This window comes from Tursiops truncatus, chromosome 2, assembly GCF_011762595.2.
Source record: "Tursiops truncatus isolate mTurTru1 chromosome 2, mTurTru1.mat.Y, whole genome shotgun sequence".
Classification (NCBI taxonomy): domain Eukaryota; kingdom Metazoa; phylum Chordata; class Mammalia; order Artiodactyla; family Delphinidae; genus Tursiops; species Tursiops truncatus.
Genome location: NC_047035.1, coordinates 113,933,330 through 113,946,002, shown reverse-complemented (window position 1 = coordinate 113,946,002; position 12,673 = coordinate 113,933,330). Strand labels below are relative to the sequence as shown.

The 12,673-nt window shown below is 39.4% G+C and overlaps 1 protein-coding gene and 1 pseudogene across 4 annotated transcripts in view; one reads left to right on the top strand and one right to left on the bottom strand.

Moving 5' to 3' along the window:
* Window positions 1-12,673, bottom strand: part of ARIH1 (ariadne RBR E3 ubiquitin protein ligase 1) — a 178,946-nt gene that overhangs the window by 80,793 nt on the left and 85,480 nt on the right. The gene's annotated exons all lie outside the window — the stretch shown is intronic.
* On the top strand, window positions 3,085-4,048 carry LOC109552618 (large ribosomal subunit protein uL1-like; annotated as a pseudogene).

Sequence of the window (12,673 nt, the reverse complement as noted above, 5' to 3'; positions counted from 1 at the left end):
ACTAAAGATCAACAGAACTCTAGCAAAGACTAACCAAGAGAAAAGAGACCCAAATGACCAGGAATTCACAACGTAGATAAAACAGACCAATTTTCTTAAAAGTCACTAACTACTAAAATTCACTGAAGAAGAAATGGATAATATGAACATTCCTATATCTATTAAACAAACTGAATGAGTATTTAAAATCTCTGCACAAAGAAAACTCAAGACCCAAATAGTTTCACTGGTAAATTCTACTAACCGTTTAATACAGCGGTCCCCAACCTTTTGGGCACTAGGGACCAGTTTTGTGGAAGACAATTTATGGATGGTTCAGGTGGTAATGCTTACCTGCCACTCACCTCCTGCTGTGAGACCTGGTTCCTAACAGGCCGCGGACCCGTATCGGACCTGGGGGTTGGGGACCCCTGGTTTAAGGAACCCAAAAATATCAATTCTACACAATCTCTTACAGAAAACAGGAGGAAACACTTCCCAATTCCTATTATAAGACCAGCATCACCCTGATATCAAAATCAGACAAAAAACATTATAAGAAACTACTACATGAGCAAAGATGTAAAACTCCCCAACAAAATATTAGGAAATCAAATCTAGCAATATATCAAAAGAAGGATAATTACACCACAACAAAGTGGGGTTTATCCCAGTATTGCAAAGCTACTTAAACATTCAAAAAAAAATCAGTAAATATAATCATATTAACAGCCTAAATAAAAACTACAAGATCATAACAGTAGGATGCAAAAAAAGCATCTGACAAAATTTGACATCTGGTACTCATAAAAACTCTCAGCAAATTAGGAACAGAAGGGAATTTCCTTAATTTGGTAATCTATTAGAAAAATTACAGCTAAATTACAGAAAATCTATTAGAAAAACTACAGCTAATAGAAAATCTATTAGAAAAATTATAGAAAAATTACAACTGTCGTGTTAAAAATGACATGATCTATGCAGAAAATTCCATGGACCTACAAAAAAGTTCCTAGAATAAATGAGTTCAGCAAGTTCCAGATTATAAGACCAATATTTTTTTTTATTTTATTGGAATATAGTTGATTTACCATGTTGTGTTAGTTTCAGGTGTACAGCAAAGTGAAGCAGTTATACATATAAATATATCCACTCTTTTTTAGATTCTTATCCCATATAGGTCATTACAGAGTACCGAGTAGAGTTCCCTGTGCTATACAGTAGGTCCTTATCAGTTATCTACAGACTAATATTTTTTTAAAAAACAGCTGTATTACAAAAATAAACAAATGGGACCTAATGAAACTTAAAAGCTTTTGCACAGCAAAGGAAACCATAAACAAGACCAAAAGACAACCCTCAGAATGGGAGAAAATATTTGCAAATGAAGCAACTGACAAAGGATTAATCTCCAAAATTTACAAGCAGCTCATGCAGCTCAATAACAAAAAAACAAACAACCCAATCCAAAAATGGGCAGAAGACCTAAACAGACATTTCTCCAAAGAAGATATACAGACTGCCAACAAACACATGAAAGAATGCTCAACATCATTAATCATTAGAGAAATGCAAATCAAAACTACAATGAGATATCATCTCACACCAGTCAGAATGGCCATCATCAAAAAATATAGAAACAATAAATGCTGGAGAGGGTGTGGACAAAAGGGAACACTCTTGCACTGCTGGTGGGAATGTGAATTGGTTCAGCCACTATGGAGAACAGTATGGAGGTTCTTTAAAAAACTACAAATAGAATTACCATATGACCCAGCAATCCCACTACTGGGCATATACCCTGAGAAAACCAAAATTCAAAAAGAGTCATGTACCAAAATGTTCATTGCAGCTCTATTTACAATAGCCCGGAGATGGAAACAACCTAAGTGCCCATCATCGGATGAATGGATAATGAAGATGTGGCACATATATACAATGGAATATTACTCAGCCTTAAAAAGAAATGAAATTGAGCTATTTGTAATGAGGTGGATAGACCTAGAGTCTGTCATACAGAGTGAAGTAAGTCAGAAAGAAAAAGACAAATACCGTATGCTAACACATATATATGGAATTTAAGGGAAAAAAATGTCATGAAGAACCTAGGGGTAAGACAGGAATAAAGACGCAGACCTACTGGAGAACGGACTTGAGGATATGGGGAGGGGGAAGGGTGAGCTGTGACAAGGCGAGAGAGAGTCATGGACATATACACACTAACAAACTTAGTAAGGTAGATAGCTAGTGGGAAGCAGCCGCATGGCACAGGGATATTGGCTCGGTGCTTTGTGACAGCCTGGAGGGGTGGGATAGGGAGGGTGGGAGGGAGGGAGGGAGACGCAAGAGGGAAGACACATGGGAACATATGTATATGTATAACTGATTCACTTTGTTATAAAGCAGAAACTAACACACCATTGTAAAGCAATTATACCCCAATAAAGATGTTAAAAAAAAAAAGCTGTATTTTTTTTTACATACTAGCAACAAATAAATGGAAATCGAAAAAAATTTTAAGTTCCATTTACAACAGCACCAAAATGTGAAGTATTTAGGTATAAATTTAACAAACTATGTGAAAGTACACATATGCTGAAAACTGCAAAACACTAGTGAAGGAAATTTTAAAAGACCTAAATAACTGGAGATACGCCATCTTCATGGGTTGGGAGACTCAATGTAGTTAAAATATTAATTCTTCCCAAACTGATCTATAAGATTCAACTCAATACCAATCAAAACCCCAGTGGGATTTTGGGGTAGATACCAACAAGATATTTCCAAAACTTATGGGTTAGCAAGAAAACTAAAATAGCCAAAATAATTTTGAAAGGAACACCACCTGACTTCAAAACATACTACAAAGGTATAGTACTGGCAAAAGAATAAATACACAGGTCAAAGGAATAGCAGAGAAGCCAGAAATAGATTCATACTAGTATGGCAAAATGATTTTTACGACAGTGCTAATACAATTCAATGGGGGGGAAATCTTTTCAGCAAACAATACTAGAAGAATTAAGACATCTATCCATCTACATCCATACAGATATATTTTAAATCAACTCTGACCTATACCTCAGACTTCATACAAAGTTCGTAATGGATCAGACGTAAATGTAAAACATATGAGTATAAAACTTCTGGGAGAAAAATCTTTGTGACCTTGAGTTAGGCAAATAGTTCTTAGATACCAGAAGTACAATCTATAAGAAAAACAGATAAACTGGAATTCATCAAAATTAAAAAGACATTTAAGAGAAGGGAAAGACATGCCACAGATGAGAGAAAACATTTGCAAATCACACATCTGACAATGAATTTGTACCTAGAATACATATTTCAAAAATCACTTGAAGCCTAACAAGAAAACAAAAACCCAATTCTAAAAATAAGCAAAGCTCTCTTCTAGTTATCGCGGCGCAAGACACCCTCTACGAGACGGTGCGGGAAGTCCTGCACGGGAACCAGCGCAAGCACCAGAAGTTTTTGGAGACGGTGGAGCTTCAGATCAGCCTGAAGAACTATGACCCTCATAAGAACAAGTGCTTCTCAGGCACCCTCAGGCTCAAGTCCACTCCCCGCCCCAAGTTTTCTGTATGTGTTCTGGGGGACCAGTGGCATCGTGATGAGGCCAAGGCTGTGGATATTCCCCACATGGACATCGAGGCCCTGAAGAAACTTAAGAATAAGAAACTGGTCAAGAAGCTGGCCAAGAAGTATGATGCCTTTTTGGCTTCAGAGTCTCTGATCAAGCACATCTCACAAATCCTGGGCCCAGGCCTGAATAAGGCTGGCAAGTTCCCTTCCTTGCTAACCCACAATGAGAACATGGTGGCCAAAGTTGATGAAGTGAAGTCCACGATCAAGTTCCAGATGAAGAAGGTGCTGTGTCTGGCAGTGGCTGTTGGCCACGTGAAAAATGACAGATGATGAGCTTGTGTACAAAATCCACTTAGCCGTCAACTTCCTGGTGTTGTTGCTCAAGAAAAACCGGCAGATCGTCCGGGCTCTGTACATTAAGAGCACCATGGGCAAGCCCCAGCGCCTGCACTAAGGCACAGCTTAATAAACCATACTCCCATATTTATTTTTATTAGTAAAAAAAAAAAATAGGGGCTTCCCTGGTGGCGCAGTGGTTGAGAGTCCGCCTGCCGATACGGGGGTGACGGGTTCGTGCCCCGGTCCAGGAGGATCCCACATGCCGTGGAGCGGCTGGGCCCGTGGGCCGTGGCCACTGAGCCTGCACGTCTGGAGCCTGTGCTCCGCAGCAGGAGAGGCCACAGCGGTGAGAGGCCCGCGTGCCGCAAAAATAAATAAATTAATTAATTAATTTAATTAAATAAATAAAATAAAAACAGGCAAAAAATCCGAACAGACATTTCACCAAAGAAAATCCATACAGAGACATGAAGCACATGAAAGGACGCTCAACATCATTAGTCATTTGGGACACACAAACTGAAGCCACAATGTTATCACCACATGCCAATTAGAATGTTGGGGTGGGGGGAGAAATCTGACAATCCCAAGTGCTGCAATGTGTGTGGTGCATCTGGAACTCTCATACACTGCTGGTGGGAATGCAAAATAATACAGCCAACAAAAAAATTTCTTACAAAGATAAACATATACTTAGCACAACCCCAAAATCTCACTATAAGGAACTTACCCAAGTGAAACAAAAACTTATGGTCACCCAAAAACCTGTATGAGGATATTTATAATAGCTTTATTTGTACCTGGCAAAAACTGGGAACAATCTAAATGTTCTGCAACTAGGGAATGGATAAACAAATCGTGGTACACCCACTGGATGGAATACTGCTCAGTAATAAAGAACTACTGATATACACAACAACATGTATGAATCTCAAATGCAAATTCTAAGTGAAAGAAGCTAGACTCAAAAGGCTATATATTGCGTGATTCCATTCATATGACAAGGTAGAAAAGGCAAAACTATAGGGATGGTGTACAAATCCCCTGGTTGCCAGGGATTAATGGGGGAGGGGTTGACCAAATGGGGTAGAAGACAGGAGTTTTTTTAGAGGGTGATGATGGAACTGTTCTGTAAGTTCACTGTGGTGGCAGTTACATTCTCTAGGCATTTGTCAAAACTCATGAAATTGTACACCCAAAAGTATAAATTCAGTGTATGCAAACTGAAATATAAAGGTAAAATGTAAATTATAGAAGTAATCTAACCTGCACTGGATCCTCTATAATGGAATTCTGACTGTTAAAAGTACAATGATACCTTATAGCCCATCAATTACTGGGTATTTATCTGGAAAAACAAACAAAAAAACCCCACAAAAATGCTAATTCAAAAAGATACATGCACCTCAATATTAACTGCAGCATTATCTGCAATTGCCAAGATATGGAAGCAACCTAAGTGTCCATCAACAGATGAACGGATAAAGAAGACGTGGTAATATATATGCAATGGCAATTTTGCCATTAGCACCACATGGATGTACTTGGAGGGCATTATGCTAAGTGAAATAAGTCAAAGACAAATACTGTGTGATATCACTTATATGTGGAACCTAAAAAAATACAACAAACTAGTGAATATAACAAAACAGCAGCAGACTCACAGATACAGAGAACAAAATAGTGGTTACCGGTGGGGTCGGGGCAACATAGGGCCAGAAGGTACAAACTACTGGGACAGGCTACAAGGATGTATTGTACAACATAGGGAATATAGCCAATCTTTTGTAATAACTGTAAATGGGGTGTAACCTTTAAAAACTGTATAAAAGGGCTTCCCTGGTAGCACAGTGGTTAAGAATCCACCTGCCAATGCAGGGGACACGGGTTTGAGCCCTGGTCCGGGAAGATCCCACATGCCACGGAGCAACTAAGCCCATGCACTGCAACTACTGAGCCTGCGCTCTAGAGCCCGTGAGCCACAACTACTGAAGTCCGCATGCCTAGAGCCCGTGCTCTGCAACAAGAGAAGCCAATGCAATGAGAAGCCTGGGCACAACAACAAAGAGTAGCCCCCACTCACCGCAACTAGAGAAACACCCGCGCACAGCAACAAAGACCCAACGCAGCCAAAAATAAATAAATAAAATAAATTTTAAAAATAAATAAATAATAAACATTGTATTTTTAAAAAGTGCAGCGTCAAAAGGGCAATCCTAAACAGAAGAACACAGATGTGAAATTAGTGCCAGGCACTTTATATATATTATTATTTCATTTAATCCTCACATTAATACTTTATGTAAGGTAAGGTTATATACATTTTACAGATGAGGGTAGAGAGGTTAAGTGACCTGACCCAAGATAAAACAAGTTTTAACAGGATCTGAATATTAGATGACATTTGTAAAAATTTATACTTATGGCACCCTTAAAGATTCTTATTTAATTGCTCTAGGTTGGGGACTGGTCAAAGGAGAGAAACCCACCCATGTATGCTACTAAAATTCATAATTAAAATTCACTAATCCATTATTCTAGTGGAAAGTCAACTCAAGCTCTTGGATGAAATAAACAACTCTTCATCGTATTCTTACTGGTCTTCCTCTTTTTTTTTAAGGATATAAACAAACCAAACAAAATCAGTTAATGAGAGAAATCACTATAATTAGAAAATTAATACTACTGGCAGTGATACATTTAACTTTCAGGACAATAAGGCAATCTAAAATGTCACATCATCTCTAGTTATAAACTCTGAAACAATGGTTTCCCCATTCTGGCTACATATTAGAATCTCCTGTGGAACTTTAAAATACCAATACATGGGGCTTCCCTGGTGGCTCAGTGGTTGAGTCTGCCTGCCAATGCAGTGGACACGGGTTCAAGCCCTGGTCTGGGAAGATCCCACATGCCACGGAGCAACTAGGCCCGTGAGCCACAACTACTGAGCCTGCGCGTCTGGAGCCTGTGCTCCGCAACAAGAGAGGCTGCAATAGTGAGAGGCCCGCACACCACGATGAAGAGTGGCCCCCGCTTGCCAAAACTAGAAAAAGCCCTCGCACAGAAACGAAGACTCAACACAGCAAAAAATAAAATATATATATATATTGGGCTTCCCTGGTGGGGCAGTGGTTGAGAGTCCGCCTGCCGATGCAGGGGACACGGGTTCGTGCCCCGATCCTGGAAGATCCCACATGCCGCGGAGTGGCTGGGCCCGTGAGCCATGGCCGCTGAGCCTGCGCGTCCGGAGCCTGTGCTCCGCCGCGGGAGGGGCCACAGCAGTGAGAGGTCCGCGTACCGCAAAAACAAACAAACAAACAACAACAACAAATATATATATATATATTAATTTAAAAAGAAAAGAATACCAATACATGGACTTCACCTCCAGCAATTCTGATTCAATTGTCTGGAATGGGGCATGGATACATGTATTTTTCACCCGAACTTTTAACCTCAAGTTCCCCAGATGATAGTAATATGCAGCCAGAATTAGGAACTAATGCTCTAAACAGTTTCCCACTATGGGGGCTCTAAAAAAGTAAAGTGTATATGTAGAACTCTCATATGAATATAGTAGTGTAATATTTTAGTAATTTGAAGAAAATTACATTTTAGGGTTATAGCAGCAGCGTTTCCTTTGAAAATATCTCCAAAGTTCCATTTTTGCATTTTTAAAAAGTGGCTCTGAATATGCCAACTGTCCCAGCTGAAACTTTATGCACTGTCATCCTCTATCGTTTGATCAAATGATTCTCAACTTTGGTAGCACATTAGAATCACCTGAGCTTTTAAAAAACTGATGTGTGGGGGCTTCCCTGGTGGCGCAGCAGTTGAGAATCTGCCTGCCAATGCACGGGACACGGGTTCGAGCCCTGGTCTGGGAGGATCCCACATGCTGTGGAGCAACTAGGCCTGTGAGCCACAACTACTGAGCCTGCGCATCTGGAGCCTGTGCTCCGCAACGAGAGAGGCCACAACAGTGAGAGGCCCGCGCACCGCGATGAAGAGTGGCCCCCACTTGCCACAGCTAGAGAAAGCCCTCGCACAGAAACGAAGACCCAACACAGCAAAAATTAATTAATTAATTAATAAACTCCTACCCCCAACAACAACAACAAAAAAAAACTGATGTGTGGGCCTCCCTGGTGGCGCAGTGGTTGCGAGTCCGCCTGCCGATGCTAACGGACACGGGTTCCTGACCCGGTCCGGGAAGATCCCACATGCCACGGAGCGGCTAGGTCCGTGAGCCTGTGCTCCGCAACGGGAGATGCCACGACAGTGAGAGGCCCACGTACCGCAAAAAAAAAAAAAAAAAAAAAAAAAAAAAAAAAATGATGTGCAGGTCACATCCCAGGCCAAATACATCAGAAGTGAGATGGGGGAGGAGAGGTGGAGGAGGGGACTGGGTACGAAAGGGAAGAACCTGGGCATTACCATATGCATTCCAATATGCAACCGAGGCGGAGAACCACAGTTCTAGACGTATGTATGTACGCAGACAGACCCAAATTCAAAAGAGTATGACAGTCTCTCCTGGTAGATCAACCAAGCTGCTGAATGACATTCCTAGGATTAGTACTGTGGGGAGGCAACTATTTTTTGAAAAATCTCAGCAGACAAGCTTCTTATTTTAAGGGAAAGCTAAATATTAGATGAATGGATTTTATAATATTAAAGAGTAGCCTAAGATGAACCAGCAAAAAAAAAAAAAAACATTTTTAACCCAATTAACATACACACACTTCCAAAGCCTAGATTTTATTTATATCAGAATTTGATCTGAAATAGAATTAAATAGATTCCATCTCAAAACTCAGTTTGACAATTTTCCTACACAAGAATGGGCTCATTCCAATGCAGGGGATGCAGGTTTGATCTCTGGTCGAGGAACTAAGATCCCACATACTGCAGGGCAACTAAGCCTGCATGCCACAACTACTGAGCCCATGCGCCTCAACTAGAAAGCCCGCATGCCGCAACTAGAGAGAGAACCCTCACGCCACAACTAAAGAGGAGCCCACGCGCCGCAACTAAGACCCGACGTGGCCAAAAAAATAATAATAATAAATTTTTTAATAAATTAAAAAAACATAAAATAAAATTTTTTAAAAAAAGTTTTAAAAAGAATGGGCTCATGCTTCTACATTATGTTTCTATCTAGCTTAATCTGAGCTTCTTAAGAGAGCTGCTGGTGATCCAAATTTTATAGACTATTAATGTGCCTTTTTAAAGCAATATTAGAAACCCAAAAGCCATAAAGTACAAAAACTTCTGTATAGAATTATTTGCAACACCTACAATAAAAGGTAAATAAGCAAACATACACGTCCACAAAAGACAAATAATCCAACAAAAATGGGCAGTTTATGAGTTCAGCCAAAGAATACAATTGGCTGAAAAACAAGAAAATATCCAACCTCCATAATACAACGACTGTTTTTAATGTACCACAATGGCTAAGACCTTAAAAACGGATAATATCCGGAAACAAAGGTGTGGGGAACTAGCCCACAACATGTTAGTGAGATGGCAACTCTCTTAAAACCTTTGTGAGAATAGTTTAGCAGAACTGATCAAAACTTAAAATGCACTTGACCTAGGACCTAGAAATTCCACTTTTAGGAACACAGCCAAAAGAAATCTACAAGTGTAAAAGGGTAAGAATAAGAAATTTCACATGCACATTATTTGGAAAAGCAAAGACAACCTACATTTTCCCAAGAGGAAATTGCCTATAAATTATGCTGTAACCATACTTAAAATATTATGCAGCAATTTAAAAAGCAAAAAGAAAATAGATCTGTGTGCACTGGAATGGAAGTGAAAAGAGCAAGTTACTGAACGATGTACAATATTCCATTTTTGTGTTTAAAAAAAGAAAAGTAAATTTGTATGACATATTGAATGTGCACTTTAAAAGGTTTAGAAAGCTGTCCTTGAGAATTATATCCCCAGGGACTGGTTTGGGAATAGGGTAAAACTTTTTTTCTATTTTATAATCATATGAATAGACATTTAAAATGTTACTTTTACAATAATTAACAGTAGTATAGGCCTTGCTACTTCAAAATGTGTATCTCAATCTCAATCACCCTAATTTCAAAGGGTTAGTTAGGAATGCAGAATCCTAGATTCCAATCCACATCTACTGAATGTTCATTTCAACCAGCCCCTCAAAAGTTCCTGAGGTGACATGTACACACATTAAAGTCTGAGAAGCACTGGTACGGACTATAGGAAACAACATCTGAGCTGGTCACACTAACTGTAAAAAGTTTCATTTCCAAACTCTCAGATTTAATTAAATCTTGATTTCCTTCTAAGAAATGATCATGTATAATTCAGGTATAATTCGCCTTCCCTTTAAAGGTATATAAGAATGCTGAGAGCTTTATACTAAGAATCACTAAAAGGCTGCAATATAATTAACAGTCAATGACATACAATAAATCCTTTAGGTATCCAAAGTTCATACAGTACTACATACAAAATGGAAGAGTAGTATCTTGTCACCAAAAGATGCTCTTGACTTTGATCAATCAGGATTAGGTGCCAGGAATAGAAACCACTAGATATTCTGAGCAAAGGGGGAGTTAGTAAGAGAGCAATTGGGTGCTTAATAGTTTTAACGACTGGAGGAATGGGGCTGTAAGGCTACGTCTGTCTATAAGAATGACACCAGAACGCTACACAACTGAATCACAAGGGACTCTCTCCATTAAGCCACCAATGGAACCACTAAATTCAAGAACAGCAGATAACTGTGATCCAAAGGAATCAGAAAGTCACGACTGCCACTGCCACAACTGCCACTATATAACCATGAAGAAAGGTGATGTACACAAGAGTCTAGCTTCTGCCTTTGCTACAAATGCCTCTTGATAACACAGAAAGTGAAGAATGAACAATGCAATGATGCATTTCCGCTACTGCAGGAAAATCTCACACTTTCACAACCCAGGAAAAGGGTGGGGGGGAATGGGGACAGAAAAGGGAAGAAAGAGCTTCCCTGGTGGCGCAGTGGTTGAGAGTCCGCCTGCCGATGCAGGGAACACGGGTTCGTGCCCTGGTCCGGGAAGATCCCACATGCCGCGGAGCAACTAAGCCCATGCACCACAGCTACTGAGCCTGCGCTCTAGAGTCCATGAGCCACAACTACTGAGCCCACGAGCCACAACTCCTGAAGCCCACGTGCCCGTGCTCCACAACGGGAGAAGCCATCGCAAAGAGAAGCCCGTGCACAGCAGCGAAGAGTAGCCCCCGCTCACCGCAACTGGAGGGGGCCCACGCGCAGCAACAAAGACCCAACGCAGCCAAAAATAAGTAAATAAATTTATAAAAAAAAAAAAAGGAAAATCATAGTGCTTATATTTTAAAAGTGTGAAAGTTTTACTTAAGTAAATTTGTATCTTACAAATGCTTTTCTAAGAAAAACTACTTGAAAATAAAGTGATTGTAATGTCTTTAAAGATCAAAAAGTAGTCATAAATCCAAATGATCTTGAAATAGACAAAAATATACTCCTGTATCATTTAAAGAAAGTTTTATAACCAAGCTGTAACAGGCCACATACATCCCCAGTACATTCTCTTGCCAATTATTCTCAAAATTCACAGCTCAATGGTTAAGAATAATGAACAAGGCACATGTGGCACATACAACTGGAATCTTTCTTCATGAAGGCTTGGACTAAGAACACTTTTACATATATTTGCAGAAGAGATTTTAAAGAATGAAGGTATCACTAAATGTGGACCTTTAAGGATGGGATTGCACCGAATCACTGTTAAATTGTTAAAAATTTAGTGGATGTACAGTTTTAGAAGCTAATGGTAACCTCAAGGTTTAACAACCATCTTTGCCACATCCCAGTTGCTAATCATTTCCAATCCTTTGAGGAAACCATTTTAAATTCTTTTAGCTGTTTCTTCTGGTATTTATTTTTATCCTAAATAATATCCTTATGCTCAGATAGTTACTATCTTTCCATTTTAGATATTATCTATCACCTTCCTTGTGAAAGTTGAAGATTTAGCACTCCTACATGCACCCACTCCCAAATCATCCTTATATTATTTTATCATAGTTTTTATTCAAGCCACTATCCATTGTTTTTAACAATCAACTAATAGGAACTCCAAGAGGGGAGGGAAGGGAATTACCAAAGCAGTATTAAAAGTTTATTTCCCAAAGCTTTAAAAGGACACAAGTCTTCCAGTTGAAAGGGTCCAATACGATCAGAAGATTCACATTTATACATCTCTTCAGAACACAAAGGATAAAGAGAAAAGGCTGAAACTTTTTTAAAAAGTTATCAAGAAATGGGAAGCAGACTGGTCATTTATTAGCAACAGTGAATGCAGAAGGCAGTATCTATCATATGCATTCCAGTCCAGAAGTTTCCTGGCTAGCCAATCTAGCAACCAAGATTAAAGGCAAACTGAAGACATTATCAGAGTCACAATGAGCAATATCCTACAAAAAGTTATGTGGGAGTTAAATTAAGAATGTAGTCCAGCAAAATGAGACTAAATCAAGAAAAAAGACATAAATCTAAGAAACCGGGGCAGAAGTGTAATGTAAAAGTTCGTGACTGATGGCTATACAAGAGGCCTAGTGGGAAGGGCATCCTGATTAGAAGAACAAAATGGAGGACTCCAGGAGAAATGTAAATACAATCCAAGCGTAAATTGGACTACTTGGACTGTCACCAAATGATATCACCATAAAAATAAACATTACT